General features: G+C 44.8%; 1 protein-coding gene across 1 annotated transcript in view; it reads right to left on the bottom strand.

Annotated features, from left to right (window-relative positions):
• Positions 1–17,511, bottom strand: part of LOC309643919 (ALK tyrosine kinase receptor-like) — a gene marked incomplete at its 5' end in the record, with an annotated part of 406,911 nt that overhangs the window by 183,669 nt on the left and 205,731 nt on the right. The window lies entirely within an intron of this gene.

Raw genomic sequence — 17,511 nt, 5'->3', positions numbered from 1 at the left:
TGCTCTCCAGGAGCTGCCATCCTTCTGGTCCTAAGGTGAATACCACTCACCCTTTCACGATTCAGACAATTCACCTTTATAATGTCAAGCTGAAACAGGCAGAACTAGCTTTGTTTGAGTTGACAGGCCACTTGCTACCTACATATTTTATCAGCCTTGAAGAACTTCTACCTGCCTCTGGGAGCTGAGCTGCTGCTATGAGTTGGTGCCCATGAATTGTAGGCTGTCTTAATCTTCAAGACTTGCTTGCCAGGAACCTGGTTTTGATAGCAGAATGCAAGGAGACGAAAACCGATCCAACATTTTGTACTTTGTAGCACAAAAATTATTCTTATAACGAAAGGTGTAGCCATTAAACCTGGCTCCTCTGGGGATGATTAACAAGACCCATCCACATTAGTGAATGATCAAGTCAGAAGGTGGGAGAGAAAGCTATTGGCCACCTCCATCCCACATCAACAATTACTGGTACCTTTCCCAAAGCTTCAACTTCTGAGGCCATCCTCCATCTTGACTTTTCTTCTCCAATTAAAGTCATCCTGTTTCTTTTTGGGACAGAAGTGTGGCATGCCAGCTCAGACACTGCCTGGCAAATGCACTCTGTGTGCATATTAGACAAACAGACAACAGAATATACAATCCCAGTCTCAAGTGCCATCAATCCTTGGATCTTTGAACTCTGGAGAGTCTGATAATCAGCTGTGTTTGGGTCAGACCCTGCCTAGTAAAACAAGCTAGGCAGATACTCCTGTTATCAAATGGGTTCATTTTGAAATTCTTGCCCTGAGGCAGCTTCTCTTTAGCTGTCAAAGATGTACTCTTTGGCTTTAAATAGGAATGGAGTTAACATTATTGCTCATTTTGGGTGAAATCAGATTGGGCTTTTCTATATTCTGATTTAATTTCTTATAAAATTTCTACACAGGTTTCTCTCTCCTGAGCTAGCCTCTGTGCCTTTCGAGCAATAATACCTGGGATTTGTCTTCTCTAAAAACACCAGCCTCATTTTCCTTAGGCCTTTTCTGAGTTTCTAGACCTAGGGTGCTTCTTGGATCTCTCTCTTTAGCCCTCCTCTGACTCCGCCCCTTCGTGGTGGGCGCTGTAGAGTCTCTCCTACAGGCAGGACTCAGAGGGGCTAAGGGTTTCCGTGAGGTGTTCAGCCTTAAGCAACCCAATGGTTGAACAGGTCCATGCCCAAGGAGAGGGGCAGGAAATCACATTCACTGACCCCGGCTGTCTGCCAGGGACAGTGCTAAGGAGTTTCTTATATCACTGTATTTAATCTGCTGAACAAAACTGAGAAGGGAATTGTGTCTTCTCTTTAAAGCTGAGGAAACTGAGGCTCAGAAAGTTTACTCTACTTGTACAAAGACCAAAGAACTACCCTAAGGCAGAGCCAGAATGTGACCCAGGGCTGGTTAATGCTGAAGATTTAGATGTTATTCATCACACCTCCACAGCTTCAGAATTTTAATCCAGGGCCAACAGATTAAATTAAATAATATATGAGAAACCTATGAAGTGCTATATTTTGGTTATTATTAGATACTAAGTCTGCAACCTTTTCATATCTGTAAAGGATTCTGTACTACCCTAAGGAGACAGATCTATATTTCCTCTGTGTCAGGTCCATTTTACAAAGTGACTGACCTTCAGAAGAATCCAGAGATTTCGACCTTCCTTTTTACATACCTGTTTGGAACCAGGAGAATCTAACTTTCCAGAACCTGCTAAACACATAGTTGAAATCACTGCTCCCCACTTTCTAGTCACTTCCATCATGGAAGAAAGATAAAGTAATGGAATCTTCTGGAAATAGTTGGCCTGCTGAGAGGAGTGTCAAGTGCCGTGAAGGGAAAGGTCTTGGTAGAGCAGTGAGGATAGTTCCAGGCTCCGTCCTGCACACAGCAGCTGAGGGGCCTCAGCAGGTCCATTCCTCTTTCTGTGCCTGGCTTTCTGCATTTGAAAATGAAAGAGATGGAGCATACCCCCTCTACGGTGCCCTCCATCTCCAAAGGTCAGTGATTCTATAGAGCTCATCTTTGGCCAACACAACCAAACCTACAGACCGTTGGTCCCCTCACCCTGCCTGCCTCTAAACAAGGGCCTGCTGTCATCCCTAAAGCAGGTTCCCCAGGGAAGGAGGTGGAATGTGCATCACACTCCATGGGGTCTCAGTTTGCCTCAAGATTGTCAAATAATTAAGAAGGAGGGTTCAGGCAAGTTTTACAGATGACTGTGCCAGGGTGAGTGTGTGTGTGTGTGTGTGTGTGTGTGTGTGTGTGTATTCATGCATTTTTATCAGTCTGTACCCATATTCTGAAATCTTCCAGGATATGAATCATATTTCAAAAACTGAATTAACAGTTAGCTTTAAGGAATTGTTCTAGTATAAAACACAGCCATTCAGAAGAATGGCACAGTAACCCATCAGAAGAACCCTGTGGTGGCCCTGCCCAGAGTGATGTACAGTTCCCTTGGCTGTAGTGAGTTGGCAGTGACCAAGCACTTTGACACTGAATCTGAAGGTGGAAATCTAGCCTCTGGGAATGTGTGCGACTACCAAAGCAATCATGCCCAACACCTGTGCCTAGGAAGCCAGCCTTGGCCATTTGGGCAGAGATGGGGATCTTCCCAGCCTGAGCTACAAGGAGATTGCATGGAAGTTTCAGGCACCGTCCATAACACCACAGAAGGGTAACAGGGAGACGTGGTGTACTTTGGACTCTTGGGTCTTCCCTTGGGTGGACTTAGAAAATCCAACAGTCCTCCTTTGTATCCAGATTGACCTCAGGCTCCCCAAAAAATCCCTTAGATCAAGGTCCTTTGTACCTCCTTCATCCTAACCCCGTAAACCTAGAGACCTCTCACTAGTTTCCTAAGTCTCCTTAAGACAATTCAAATTAGGGGACCAGCAGCCGCCTTTAGATTTTAAGACATGCCTTCCAAGGCTGGCTGGTTTCCAGATTACCACAGGTGGCAGGTGCCAGCCTGGGCAGGTCCATAGGAGCCCACTGGTTGATGTCGCCCAGCCTCAGCCCAGCTCGAGGACTGGAAGCAAATACCACAGAGTGAAAAGCAGAGTCATAAAAAAAAGAGAACACCATGTTTATCAATCCCATGATACCTCACCCTTCATTTTGTCTCTTATTACACGTGTTCCAGAAGTCAAGCTTGGGGTTGGACTTATGATCTCGAGTCTGGCAGAACGGGGTATATGTTTACAGAGGAGCCCAGACAGGGGGAACTCCATGAAGGCCTGTGGGAAGTACTTTCTTAATTGATAACATTCACTGAGGGCTTACCATGGTCAGACAGTATGCCAGGCACCCTACATCATTATCTTATTGAATCCCTATGAAGTAGGCAGGACTCTTATCCCCATTTGACAGAGGACGACACTGGGGCTTAGAGAAATAAAGTCACATCTGAAGTTACTCAGATAGGAAGTGACTGATTGGGCTTCCACTGACCTGCTTCCTCCATGGGACCACAAGGCCTTGATGTCAGTATCTCACAAACATGGAATTATGAATTGAAAAGGTAGCAGAAAGACCTCCCCTCATTTAGAGCCACAGACACCAACAGGAGTCAAGACCTGCAGTGAGGGAGGACAGGAACTGGGCCCATGCAGGGACAGGCAGGGCCACGCTGGAGGCAGGACAGAAGCCAAAGCATCTGAGCTGTCCTTAAAGGCCCTGATCCCACCTTCACAAAGTCGGACCTGGGATACCCTAGATGAGGACTGAGTCAGTGTATACATCCCTAAGATCCAAGTCTTAATCCCCGTGGGCATGACTCAGGAAGCCAAGCCTACAGGTGCATTAAAGTCTGGAGCTCAATTTCACGTTTATGTTTCCTGACATCTTCTGGGGTATCCTTTGTGTTTCTTGGGTAGGGCTGAGGGTTACAGTTAAGGGAACTGAGAGTGGGATGGGCAAGTTTTCTATGACCATCAGGGGCCCACGAGAGAGTTTATTCAACTGTATACTCAGCCCTGGGATCTGCATCTGAAAACAGAGAATCATCAGGTTTGCTACTAGTTTAAAATATGGCAACATGGTTGTGATTTTGTCTTGGGGTTTCTTTTCTGTCTCTAGTTATCTTGACCCAGTGTTTAACTGCTGGGATGCTGACAGCCTGACACGGGGCCTGATGCCCCTCACTTGCTGAATGGTGGTCTCTCTGGTCCTACCCAGCTCTGCAGTCTTTTCCTATGTGTCTCTGCCCATATGTCTTAATCATTAAGCAACCTTAACACCATCATGGTTGTTTCTCAGGGATAGAGCACAAGACCTGAGATTTGACTCCAATCCTGCCACTTGTCAGCTGTGCAGTGCAGGGCACTCTCTCCCTCTCTCTGAGTCTCAGTCATCTTAGTGATAAGACTAACTTCCCAGAACTGCTAGGAGGACTCAGTGAGATGATGCATGTGCGTGGAATGGAGAATTTCCAGTGCACATTAGCTGATTCAGAATTTACAAAGCCATGTCCTTTTGAACACAGCTTTCTGTTTACCAGGAGAAACAGTATTTATGTGGGGCAGTCAACTGATGGCACATGGTCATTTCCTTAGTATTCTGCTATACCGTGGGAAAGTCGGTATTTCTGCCTGAAGGTGATATTCGCAGAGTCAGCTGTTAGAACTTGAAGTGACATTTGAGGTTGTTTCTTCCATTGGACAGGTGAAAACAGCAAGACCCAGGCAAGGGAAAAGACTTATTCAGGGTCATGTGGCTGGTCAGGGAGTCCTTCACACACAGTACGGAGGGCATTTCTCCTCACTGTGGAGGCCTTTCTGAATGCCATCCTCTCCAGTAAGTACTAGGCCTGGGCTGGGCTGAAAATCAGAGTTACTGAATCACCAGCTCTCCCCTCCTCAGGCTTGGCTTATTGGCACATTTAAGCTGAGGCTGGATTGATTCATGGGTGGCATGTACAAATGCCAATGTATTCCTGACAAACCTGATTTGTGTATTCAGTAAAGAACCACGTGAAGCTTCACACACATGTGGCAATTTTCTTATAGGTGGCCTTTAGAGATCATAAAATAGAGCTTTATATTTGAAACTACAGTTCATTACATAAAGCTCCAGGAACCAGCATTCTCGAAATACTGTCAGTCCTTAAGAATTGTATCCAGCTCAAGGGAACTCCCTCGGCTGCCACCAATCCTGAGGCACAAAGTGGGGTCTCCTTTTCTCAAGGGATTCCCCAGAACTTTCCAATTGTTGACTTCAAGGTCATGAAGGACCTTGAGGACCATCTTAGAGGAAGAAACTGAGGCCCAGAGACATGATGGGGCTTGCCAAAGGATGCATGGTGGGTGAGTTGCAGGACTGGTACTAAAATCCAGTTCCTGACCTTGCAATTTTTACTATTTTCATTCAAAGCTGTGGGTAAAAAACAAGCAAAACAATACCTTAAATAATTCTTAAAATTCTGAAAAATCTATACTGTGTTTTTCTGGAATAAGCTGGCAAAAACATACATGGCTAGGTTTCAACTACTTCCCAATGATTTGATGGCTCAGATAATCTCCAATAAGGCTTTCTGGCTTCTTTCATCCTAAATGTCCTCTTTTGCCAACAAGCTGCTTTTTGATGGTTGCTGGAATCTCCTGCTGGAGAGCAAGTCTGTGCACAGGCCAGAAGCTATGGTGAGAACAAAGGGAGGAAAAAGGGTGGCCTAGGAGTGAAGTGGGAAGATCACTAGAGAATTCTTGGAAACTCTTCCAGCTCTGGGCCAGTCAGCCTTGTGCTTTTGGGCAATTCATTTAACCACTTGAGTCTGGATTTCCTCGTGGATAAACCAGAGAGAATTATCACAATAATGATGCTGATAAAAATAATAAAAATAATAATATCTGCTGTGACAATCAAATAAGGTAACGAATGTGGAAGTGCCCTCTTACCAATGAGATACTACATGTGGATACTCTTACCACCTAGGGCCTGTGCTGCAGAACACATCAACATCACTTGATCTCCCTGTGCCTCAGGTTTACCACCAGGAACCTGGAGATGAGCTGAACTGACCTGACCTTGGAGGACTCAGGGAGATGCTATCTAGAACAGATACCCTCCTCCCTTGCCCTGTTTTACATCAAAACCTCAGAGGGGCACCAGGGTGTCTGGGGGGTAAATAGAAGCATAGATCCTACGTGGGGTCTGGCTGCTCAAGGTGAAAGCTTGGCTCTGTCACTTACTAGCTGTGTTATACCAGGGCAAATTATTTAATCTCCCTGTGGCTCAATTTTTTCACGTTAAAATGGGGATTAAAACAGGGGCCACCTCAGGGAACTGTGAGGAGGATTAAATGCAATACACACATCAAGCACCTGGCGTGGGGACTCGCACATCGTTTGATTATTACTAAATGATGGCAGTCATTGCTCTTGCTCTCCAGGTGGCTCCAGCCTCAGCCACGACAGAGGGGAGATAAAAGGCATGTCCAGCACTGAAGGCAGAGCTTTGACTATGTCAAACTTTGTTGAAGCTCCTCACTCAATCTTTGTTTTTTGATGTGCTGATCAAGCTTCCCTTTGGAAGTGAAGTCATGCTAGACCTTGAGTAAGAAGATCTAGGTTCTAGCCCTGGCTCTGAGGTGTTACTTCAAGCTAGTCCCTTAACCTCTCTAGGCCTCAGTTTCCTCATCTGAAAAATAAAGTAGTAGAATGAAATGATTCTCTGGTCTCATCCATCTCCACCATTCTAAGACCAATTTTCCCTTTGGACAGATGGCTGAAGCAAGCTCTCTAACTTGGTTCTAGCCAGCTGGTCAGCAGAATCCCAAGATTCCTGACTTCCAGCTCAGGCTCAGATGATTAGAGACTTCCACTCCCCCTTTCTGGGTTATCTCCTAAAGGAGCACTTAGCCCACCAGGCACCTTTGATGTTAATCCACCAGCTGCCATCAACATCTTGTCACACACTTTATAAGACCTGTCCCCCGTCTGCCCCCCTCCCACCAACCACTATTCATTTGTCATGGGGCCCCAGAACTGAAATCATTCAATTCTTTCCCACCGCTTGCCCCCTACAATGCATCTGGGAACCAATCGCCCAATTCAAGACATCTGTTTAGCTCACTTATAATCAAGCTGCAGCGAAGAAGGGCCAAGTCTCCTTCAATCAATTAATTATATAACTGCAGACCCGGAAGACAATCTCAGAAGAGGATGTGTGCGCATGCATACCCACAATGGCAGGAGACTGGCACAGAAAGCTCAATTCTCATTTCTCTTATCTGTGGCCATAACAATATTACAGATTGAAGAAATGGGACTTGGCTCTTCATCGCAGAACAGAAAATTGAAAATAATTAAACTTCTGAAGTTACCAGCCTCCTCATTTTACAGATGGGAAAACTGAGGCTCAGGAAGGTGAAATGACTTGGCCGAAGTGGCATGGCCTAGGGGCTGGAGAAGCAGAAAGCTAAGACCAAAAGCCAGACTGGACTTCCAGTCCAGTTTTCTGCCTACAGTTTCCAGGAAGCATTTATGCAGAACATGGCATCTCTAACAGAATGAGGCCAGCTCCAGAGAGCATGGTGAAAACCTTGGTAATTTGTACACTGCTCAGCATGACATCCACCCAGATGGGATCATTCCTGAAACCAGATGGTTGGAGGAGAGCTCTGAGTAGTGTGGTAGCCCCAGTAATCAGAAAAGGCTGATGGTCCTGGGAAGCCTTGACCTCAGAACATGCAAGACGGTCCTCCCCACTTACTCTTCTGTCTCTGCTGGTGAGGATCTCCTGAGTGTTGGAGGTGAACATGAGGTTCCTCCCCGATGCCAATCTCAAAACACAGGCTTCCTTAGCACAAACCCTGTGACCTTCAGAAACTCCCAATCCAGTGGGAGAGATGGACTTACTCACACCTGGCTCTCACGGTAAGCAGACCTGGTGAAGCCAGGAGGACACAGAACAAGAGAGACCTTCTGCCTGAAGGATCACAGGCTCAGGGAGGAGGCAACTTTTGGGCTACATCTTGAAGGATAGAAGGATTTTGACAGATGATAGAGGTTTAGCTAGGAAGTTTGTTAAGAACAGAGGAAGGAATGAGGTTATTCCAGGGAGGTGGGGAACTAGTATTGCTTATTTTTATGTAGTTGTATGAATTTTGAAGCTGGACTGCATAGCATTAAATTCCAGCTCAGATAGTATCATGGTTAAAGGTAAAGTGCTTTCAGGTTCCAGACGACAAAGTTAGGGACTTAAAGAATGTTAAGGAAATATTTTCTAGCCAATAGAGCCATGGCACCAAAATGCAGGCTATTGGCTTCTCACTGGAGTGGGTCTGATTCCTCTTCAGAGAGCATTAGTGAAGCACCTGTGCTCCAGCACATGGAACTCTGTCCTCATAGTCAGTCCTGACAGTAATGCCGTCAATTAGGAATCATGACCATTCCCATTTTTCAGATGACAAAGAGAATCAAAGAGAGTGGCTTGAGTCAATGAAGGTAATAATACTCATAAGAATCAGAGCTGGGAATGAATTCCACAACTCAATCCCAACTTGAGTTTCTTCCCCACTGTTCAAACAGAGGCTGGGACATGTCTTGCTTGGATGTCACAGAGGAGACTCAAATAGGCAACTAGGACGTGAATGAAAGACCTGTGGTTCCCAAACCTAATCCTACAGTCCCCAGGCCCCAGAATCTTGTTTTTAAGAAGCTCTCCAGGTGATGGTGAGGCAACTAGACTGAGACTGGATGTGACTTTACCCACACCGGGATGGTACGGACCCTACACTGATGTAACCCTAGGGCAGCATGAACCCGCTGGGCTGAGAGAGATCGAAGGAATTAAAGTGATGATATGAGTAAAGCAATGCTCAGAAGTAACATGTGAGGAAATTCTCTGCAGCCCAAGTACTGAGGAAATATGAGCTATCACCCACACGTCTGCTGTGGAGGGTTAGATGGGGGCTCTGCCAAGCAGGCAGCCTGGGTGTGAATCTCAGCTCTGCCACTAGCCCTGGGCAGATCACTGACCTCTCTGTGCCTAGTTTCCTCAGCTGTAAGATGAGGCTGCTTGACGAGACTGCTGTGGGCCCTGACAGCTCACAGTCTCCAGGAATTTCTCACAGACCAAATTATTCTAGGCATCTACTCAAATGGGCGGGTTAAAGTCTTGTTAATCTGAGGGCTCTTCTGACATGAAGTTTTGCACCTGAGATTGCTCTTGACAAAACATTCATTTTAAGAGGATTTCCTCTCATTTTTCTCACTCTTGATCAGTCATTTTCGTGCATATGTTTTGGACACATGTCTTTCTAGACTGGTTAGAAATGCTCTGTATACAATATCTCAGATGTCCCAAAGCTGTCAAAACAAAAATTTCCCAGCTCACTCATGTCTGCTAAATATACTTTTTTAGATTGAGGGGAAAAAAAAAAAAACCTACCCAAAGTAGTTAAAGTCACAGCTTTTTGACTTCTAAATGAAAATATGCCCAGGCCAGGAACTGTTCTCCCCTTACACACATGTTTTTCCTGAAACCAATTAATATGACTTTAGGAATAAGAGGGTTTATGGGAACAGCCATACGTTTTACTAAAATAGAGATCCTCAGGGGCAGAAAAGCTCCAGATTGGGAATTGAGAGACTCGAGTATACTCCTAGTTTGCCCCTGGATTTTTCAGCAAATGTTGCAATTTCATCTAGTGTATGTTTATTAAGAACCCAACCAAGTACAAAATACTGGCGTAAGTACTGGGGATGCAAAGGAAACAAGATGCAGATTACTTGACCTCTAAGAGCTTACAGTCTAGGAATCATGATGATTCAGGGCCACACATAACTAAGATATGAAGAAAAGTGTGACATCAGACATGCAAAGTGCTCTGGAAAGACATTATATAACCTTCCTCAGTGAGAAAAATGGGAAGTGAGGTCTACAACCTTGCAGGTTGTTCTAATTTGGGGTTAATTTGGTCACCAGCTGTGGGGTGTGAATGCTCACTATATGGTTTTCAAAAAGAAGCTCTACTAAATATAACAGGCAGACTATCTCTTTTTTTTTAAAGAATGAATAAGGATTTTATTTTAATGTTTAATTGTTCATTTATTTTTAAATTTACATACGGTAAAATGTCCCCATTTTGGCATACATTTCTAGAAGTCTTGACAAATGCCACAAGCTTAAAAGCCTTATTTCCCAAGTAAACCTTCCTATTAGGTTTGATGGTTCATCAGACCCAGAGATATTGCACATATATACAAAACAATCATACAAGTATTTAAGCAGCACCATTCAGAGGGACATTTAGGACCATCTTAGGCCTATGATAAAAGTGAACTAGGCTAGAATCTCTATGAGGGGCAGGAGCAAAGAGCTTGGCAAACTGTAGACACCCATTGGATGAGTGGATGTACGATAGATAGATAGATGGTAGATTAGATAGATAGATAGATAAAAGTGACATTTATCATCTTCTCTACCTTGGGTTGGATAAATTAGACTCATCAATGATTGCTTTATCATGTGACCTAGTTTACACTTTGGCCATAAAAAGGATGAAATACAAACTAGGAAGGTAATTTGAGTCATAAGAAACATCTGGGGAGTCCAGGGTTTTGTGGAGTTGGTGTCACACAGTGGGATTCTTGGAGAATTTGGGATGTTCAGGAAACAGTCAGAATGTTCTCAGATTTCAAGAGGGGGATGATACCACATTAGTGTTACAAAAAATTCCATCAACTTTTTCCATGAGAAAAATTCCAAGGCGAAAGAGACTCAGGGTAGCGTGGGTACTCAGGAAAAGCTCTGAGATAGAAGCAGGGACTGAGCTGGGCCTTGCAAGCTAGAGCAGGTAGAATCTAGGGAGACAGGTTCAAGGGAAGGAAAAACAAATTAATTGTGGACAAAATGGAATGAGAAAGAAGGAAACATGGGGGAAGGAGGAGGTATGTAAAACAGAAAGGGTATTTACCAGAGGGAGTCCTTGTTCTTTGGGTGGCTTCGACACTGTTGGTGACTACCACATGTAAAATTCTTTACCCCTTTGGTTTCTGTGGCTATTCCACCTTCTGGTTCTCCTCCTACCTTTCCTATTTCTTCATCTCTGACTGTTTGTCATGCTCCTCTTCTTCTGTTTACTTCTTAAATGCAACTTTCTGGATCCCTTCTGGGTCTTCATCCTCCAATCACAGCCTCAACCATAGCCTATGCTAATAATTCTCTATCACACCTCTCTCCTCAAAGCCAAGACATGGATTTACAACTCTCTACTGGCCTTCTTCACTTGCATGTCCTGAAAGCACTTCAAATGTAACTTGTTCAACAAAGATCTCACCATCTTCTGCTCTCCCTCTAGAGGTCGTGGTCACCATCTCTCCTTGCCAAATGTTTCTCCTCCTCCCTACTCTGATAATGGAATCTCCATCTACTCAATTACTCAAGCTGGACTCTCCCACATGGGCAACCAAGTCATTCTCACCTTATAGCCAGAATCTCTCCCAGGTTCCCTCCTGCCCTTCCTTTTCCAACCTATGCTTCACATGTAAGATCATATCTAAACCCTTAGTACACCCAGAAGTAACTGTTTCTCCAGGCTCATCTCTCCCAGACCATCTTTACCCTGTGTCACTGGGCTTGACCAGTTCCTGGACACCCCTTTGCACATTCATTCCCTCTGCCTGGAAAGCCCTTCTCACTGATCTCAGTGGTGCCTGGGGTCCAAGGCCCAGCTCAGCAGTCCCTATCTCCAGAACATCTGCCTTCCTAAGTCCTCCACAGAACTGTCTTTCCCTCCCTGTGTTTCAGGGATCTTTGACCACGCCTCTGTTACTGCACCTGTCATACAGCAGGCATGTCTGCCTCTTCCTCAAGAGCTCCTTGTACTATTTGTATTTGTCATGGCCATGACTAGAGCAGAGCCAGGCATACAGTTGGTGCTCAAAGAATGTTTATATCCATTATCCCATTCTCTGGGACACTAAGGGGGAAATGATGCAGGCAGATAGGTAGGGATGCAGAAACAACCCTCAGGAGGAGGTTGCTCAAGATTGGAGCAAGCTTTAGGGAGCCACCTGCCCAGGTGTGAGAGCTGAGACCATGTTAACAGGAGAAAGAACACAAGGCCAGTAGACCACACAACCCTGAGTGATCCTTTCCACATTGTCTATCTGTTGGTCTGTCTCTGTCTCTGTTCCCCCATTCATCTCTCTCTTTCCCTTTTGTCAATTCCTTTCCCTGTCTGTCTGTGACAGTCATTTTAAATGGATCTCTTTTGACTTGTTTTTCTTGCTTTTGTGTCAGTTAATCATTCTTTTATTATCTTTTAATCTGACTTGTTTCCTTTCCGTTTCTCCTCACTCAGCCTGCCATTAACATAGAGATAAATTGTTGGTATTTATTGAGTGGGTCTACATGTCTTTATTTTAAAGGCAAGGAATGTGATCAAGGGGAGCATTTTAAACAAGTATCTCCTTGAAACACCTAAGCCAACTGCTTTTCACTTGATTTCCACAGACTGAGTTCATTGGTTCCCAGCAGGTCACTGGTCCTCAGGGTAACAGATGTTCCCTGCTCTTGGTCTTGTATGACGGCTGGCACTGCTGTCCCCTTTGGGACTCAGCCTTTTAGGTGAATAAGTGCAGAGCCTTGTGCTTACCATGTTGTAAATAAAAATACAGAGGCACGGGCTAGGAATGAACTTGACTTCCCAGCTCAGTGGAGCAGGGCTGGGAAGAGAACACAAAAAGGCCTGGCCAATCAGGGCAGAGGAATTGGTAAGAAAGCTTTCAGCCCTGACAATGGTCCATGAGGGATGCTCCCTTGTGGAGCTGCTTTTCACTGACACCAGGCTTTTGAGGGCAGAATGGCAGATCACGGCCAGCCACATTAAATATGTAATTTCAGAAATGTGATCAAACTGACTTCCTGCCAGAGCTATGAAGCAAATCCCACGGGGGGCTGGAGGACCTATTTGTTTTCCATTTTTGATTCTGTGGTAGGTTGATTTTTTTTTTTTTTTTTTTGAGAGAGACATTTAATTTACCCAGTCTTTTCAATCAAAGAAATTGATACATTAACAAGACTGGTGATGGTGGTAGCAGCAGCTGGGGAAGTAATTAAAAAGTCTAATCTTTCTTTGTTTCCAAAAGCACCAGTCCCTAAATTGGATGGGTCCCAATGGGCTTGAAAGCAGACAAAGTTTTAATAGAACTTTTACTTAAAGTCCAACACTGGCTTTGTTGTGCCCTGATGCTGAGATTTTGGGAGGAATCTTTCTTTTCCAGGATTCAATGTTCTGGACATTGGAGGACTGGAGGGATGAAGGATTACATTAGTTTACTAGGGCTGTCACAACAAAACACTACAAAATAGGTGGCTTCAAATAGCAGAAATTTATTCTCTCACAGTTTTGGAGGCCAGAAGTCTGAAATCAAGACGTTAACAGGACCATGCTCTGATGGCTCTAGGAGAGAATCTGTCCCATGCCTTTCCCTAGCTTTTGGTGGTTGCTGGCAATCCTTGGCATTCCTTGGCTTGAAGATGCATCATTCTAATCTCTGCCTCCATTTTTACATGGTGTTCATCCTGTGTGTCATGTCTGTATCTCTGTTTTCTCTTCTTATAAGGACATCAGTTATATTGGATTAGGGCCCACTCTAATCCAGTATGGACTCAACTTAATTGCATCTACAAAGACCCTATTTTAAAATAAGGCCACATTCATGGACACTAGGGGTATACTGAACCCATAGCAGGGACCAGAGTTTATGGTAGGGAAGGCAAGACTGCCCATGGTGCCTGGGGGGGCCTACATCCATGTCTAGAAAGAGGTGAATTACCTGGCCTACCTGGGATAGTCTCAATTTGGGGACATCAAGCCTTGGTCCTATAGCTGCCCACATCTTGGATATCAAATTGGTCATTCAGTCCAAACACCAGGTTGTCCAGGAAATGAGAGCCCTCTCCATAGAGTGGGGACTTCATCTTTGAATTAACTTTTTGATGTGGTAGAAAGAGCACTAGACTTGAAGTCAGAAAATCTGGGTTCAGTCTTCTCTAATGCTCATCAGCTCCATAACTTGGGAGCACGGTTAATAAATGTCTTCAGCCCTCAATTTACATTTCTATAAAAGTGGGATATAAAATAATTTTCACCCACCACAATTTTATGACAAGCTGAAGTGAGAAAGGGGGGCGTGGAAGAGTTTTGCAAAGCATCAAACTTTTTTTTTTCAATAAATGAAAATCCTCTTTCTCTGCCTCATCTGGGTAGAAACTTTGGTTATTCTGCTTTAAAAGGTGATCTGATTCTTCACACACCCAGAATAGGCAAACATGAATTAAAGGTGGGCAGGATATCATCTGCTTCTGTGGCTCTAGAACTCAAGGTGATTAAAACCCCCAGTGGCCTCAATCTCTTAGCTACCTGCAGTTACCAAATAAAACAGGTTTTTATCTGGGTAGGGAGTTGGGGTCCAATCCTTTAGCCAAGCCTATAAATAAGTCTTAAGGCATCAGAGCTAGATAATAAAAGGAAAAAAATTCTTTCTTTAGATGTCCCCCCCAGCTTCTTCAAAGCCTTGGGGAAAGAATGTGCAGCTCTGCTTGTTGATGACACAATTAGCAGGCTCCCATCATTCAAGACAAGAGACAAGAAAGAGCTGGAGGGCTTCCCTGGTGGCACAGTGGTTAAGAATCTGCCTGCCAATGCAGGGGACACAGGTTCGAGCCCTGGTCCAGGAAGATCCTACATGCCGCGGAGCAAGTAAGTCCGTGCGCCACAGTTACTGAGCCTGCACTCTAGAGCCCGTGAGCCACAACTACTGAGCCCATGTGCCACAACTACTGAAGCCCACGCGCCTAGAGCCAGTGGTCCGCAACAAGAGAAGCCACTGCAGTGAGAAGCCCGCGCACCACAACAAAGAGTAGCCCCGGCTCGCCGCAACTAGAGAAAGCCCACACGCAGCAACAGAGACCCAATGCAGCCAAAAAATAAATAAATAAGTATATTTAAAAAAAAAAAAAAGAAAAGAAAGAGCTGGAATCTGATACCAAATGCCATTGAAGAAAATATATTTTACACAACATAAAAGGCCCCAACGTAAATTAGAAGAAATATGGGAAGACTTCAAAAAGGTAGGTCAAACTTTTTCCTCAAGCAGATAATTACAGACTGGGGTGAGTAAATCTTATTAGCCTCTCTCCACCTCGTCTCTTCTCATAAAACATCCTTGAAAAGAAAGCCATACTCAATTCAGGACTGGACAAGCTTGCCTGAGAGGGATGGCCCGCCACTGTCTATCATGATGCCTGTGGTCGGGTTGTTGATGCCTACCCTGCCGCCCTCTCCTACCTCCCCCTCCAGACGTCCCCTCCCACCTCCACCCCAGAACGCAGGTGAAGACAGCCAGCCAGGCACCAAGCTCCACCACTCAGGGCCCGCATCAACTTGCTGAGTCTTGGTTACTTCTCACTGTCTGAAGAACTATCCCTTCAGGCAGCAATTTTCCAGTCAAATTTCTCTGCCAAAGTTTGAGGTCTTAAAATTAATGAAGTTGTTAACATTTCTTAAAATGTCTTTCGCGGCAGTTGAAAGGTGTGGATTTATCACCAGTGAGCCTGCTGGCCTCTTTGGTTCATAGAGAGATATGCGCTGAGTCCCGCAAACATCTTTAAGAGAACAGGAGTCTCAGTCTTCAGTCTGCTCTGCTGTGTGTCTCAGGACTAGCCTTCAACCTCAGTGCCCCAGAGGTGCTCTTTGTGGCAATGGGCTGAGCTCCCTACAGGATTGTTTCTCTGGACAATAAGCTCTGAGAGAGCAGGAGCAAGTCTCACTTATGTTTGTGTTTGTATCACCTCTAACATTTGGCACTGGACCAGGCACACACCGGTGGTGGTGGGGACAGGTGGGTCCTTATGAGTCTCAGCTGAATTAAATATAGGAAGAGATGAAAAGGCTCTGAGATTACCACTGCACCCAGACAAGGAGCCACCAACCAAGAATCATCTATTCTCACCCTGTGAATCAGTAGCAATGATGGTGCTGACTTTGGCACCCTCACTGAGCATTTCGGCAAGGCCTGACCAATGGTTTGGGTTCCCTCCTCTGCCAAGAAGGGAAATCATGAGGCTTCTAGGCTAAAAGGAGCATTTGAAAGGAATCCTAGGAGTCTTGCATATCTATTCTTTTGCCCAAGGAGCATGCCACCCCACCCTCATTTTATACATGAGATAGGTGAGGCCCAGGGAGAGGAAGCAGGTGTATCAGAGCCAAGCAGTGGGCATGTAGCGGTTTAAATAAGCTCCGGTGGTTTTCTCCTTTCAACCTGAAATCTCTTTCTAGATGTTTCAGAGAGAACAAATGCAATGTCCTCTGTGTCATGCAGGAGGCAGACTGGCCTGTTTTGGACATTCTGCATTTTATAGAAGTTGTGGAGATGCTGAATGACTTTGAGAGCAAATTCAAACAACGTTATCCAAAGACTGGTTCTATCACAAATCTGGTTTTACAAAGCAATAACAGTATAAAGGACCAGATTTCAATTATTTATAAACACCTGCCCTTATCCTAAGATGATACTCAGTGTCTGACTTAAATAAAATCAAGCAGTAATTCTTATCTGGAATCTCCTGACAGCTACTGATCTTCCCCTGCAACCGGGGAGGCTTAGCAGTATAGCAGGAAACATCCCAGCAGAGTACAATTCTAAACTGCCCTAGGGTTTTTCATGCATTTATTTTTTAAAGTTTGAAATGAAGGTACAATTAATATGAACCAAGACTCACTGCTCTACGAAGGAGGGACACTAGCAGGTGGAAGGTCTGTTAGGTGCACTTTAAAAAGCTCAGGCCCAGGGGCAGAGACTGAGTGGCAGGAATAGGTAAATATGCCCAGAAGGGAATCTAGAACTCAGTGTATACCAGGTTCATAACTACTTAGTTGAATCAGGCCTGATGAGTAAGTTCCATCCCTGAAGGCCTCTGCATTCATTTATCATGCACAAGCCTCTATGAGTTTCTTCTATGTGATGGGATAAAGTGGGGAGCAAACACAGATTTGTGCCTGCCCTCATGGGGTTCACCCTAGAGGAGTTCAAGAGAAGAAAAAAATGTCCAAGTTGAAATACATCAGCTCTCCTCCAAACCTGCCCTTTCCTCTGCAGAGGCCCAGCTCCTGTGAGCTATTAGGATGAACATGGAGGATGAGGAATGCTACACCATGTAAATATGGCCTCACCCTAGCAGTCTGCGTAGGTAGCTCCCTAGGAGAAAAAGTGAAGGGAAGAATTCTGCTTTTGTAGTTAGAAAATCCACTTTGTATGATCTTATTATGCTCAATTTCTGCATCTGTAAAAATGGAATGGGACTTGGCCTCCTTACCTCTGAGGTTGTTGCAGAATCAAATGAACTGAAATAATACCTAGGAACACGTCTGGGTACTTTTAAGGAGGTACCTAAACGTAAGGAAATCACTTGAGGGGCCCCAGAAGACCCTCATAATAACAATCCTCTCTTCAAGAGATCACTATTAGAAACACTCATGGGT

Source organism: Balaenoptera physalus (genome assembly GCF_965194825.1).
Source record: "Balaenoptera physalus genome assembly, chromosome: 15".
NCBI classification, from domain to species: domain Eukaryota; kingdom Metazoa; phylum Chordata; class Mammalia; order Artiodactyla; family Balaenopteridae; genus Balaenoptera; species Balaenoptera physalus.
The sequence above is the reverse complement of the archived record's forward strand: the minus strand, read 5'-3'. Positions and strand labels throughout refer to the sequence as shown.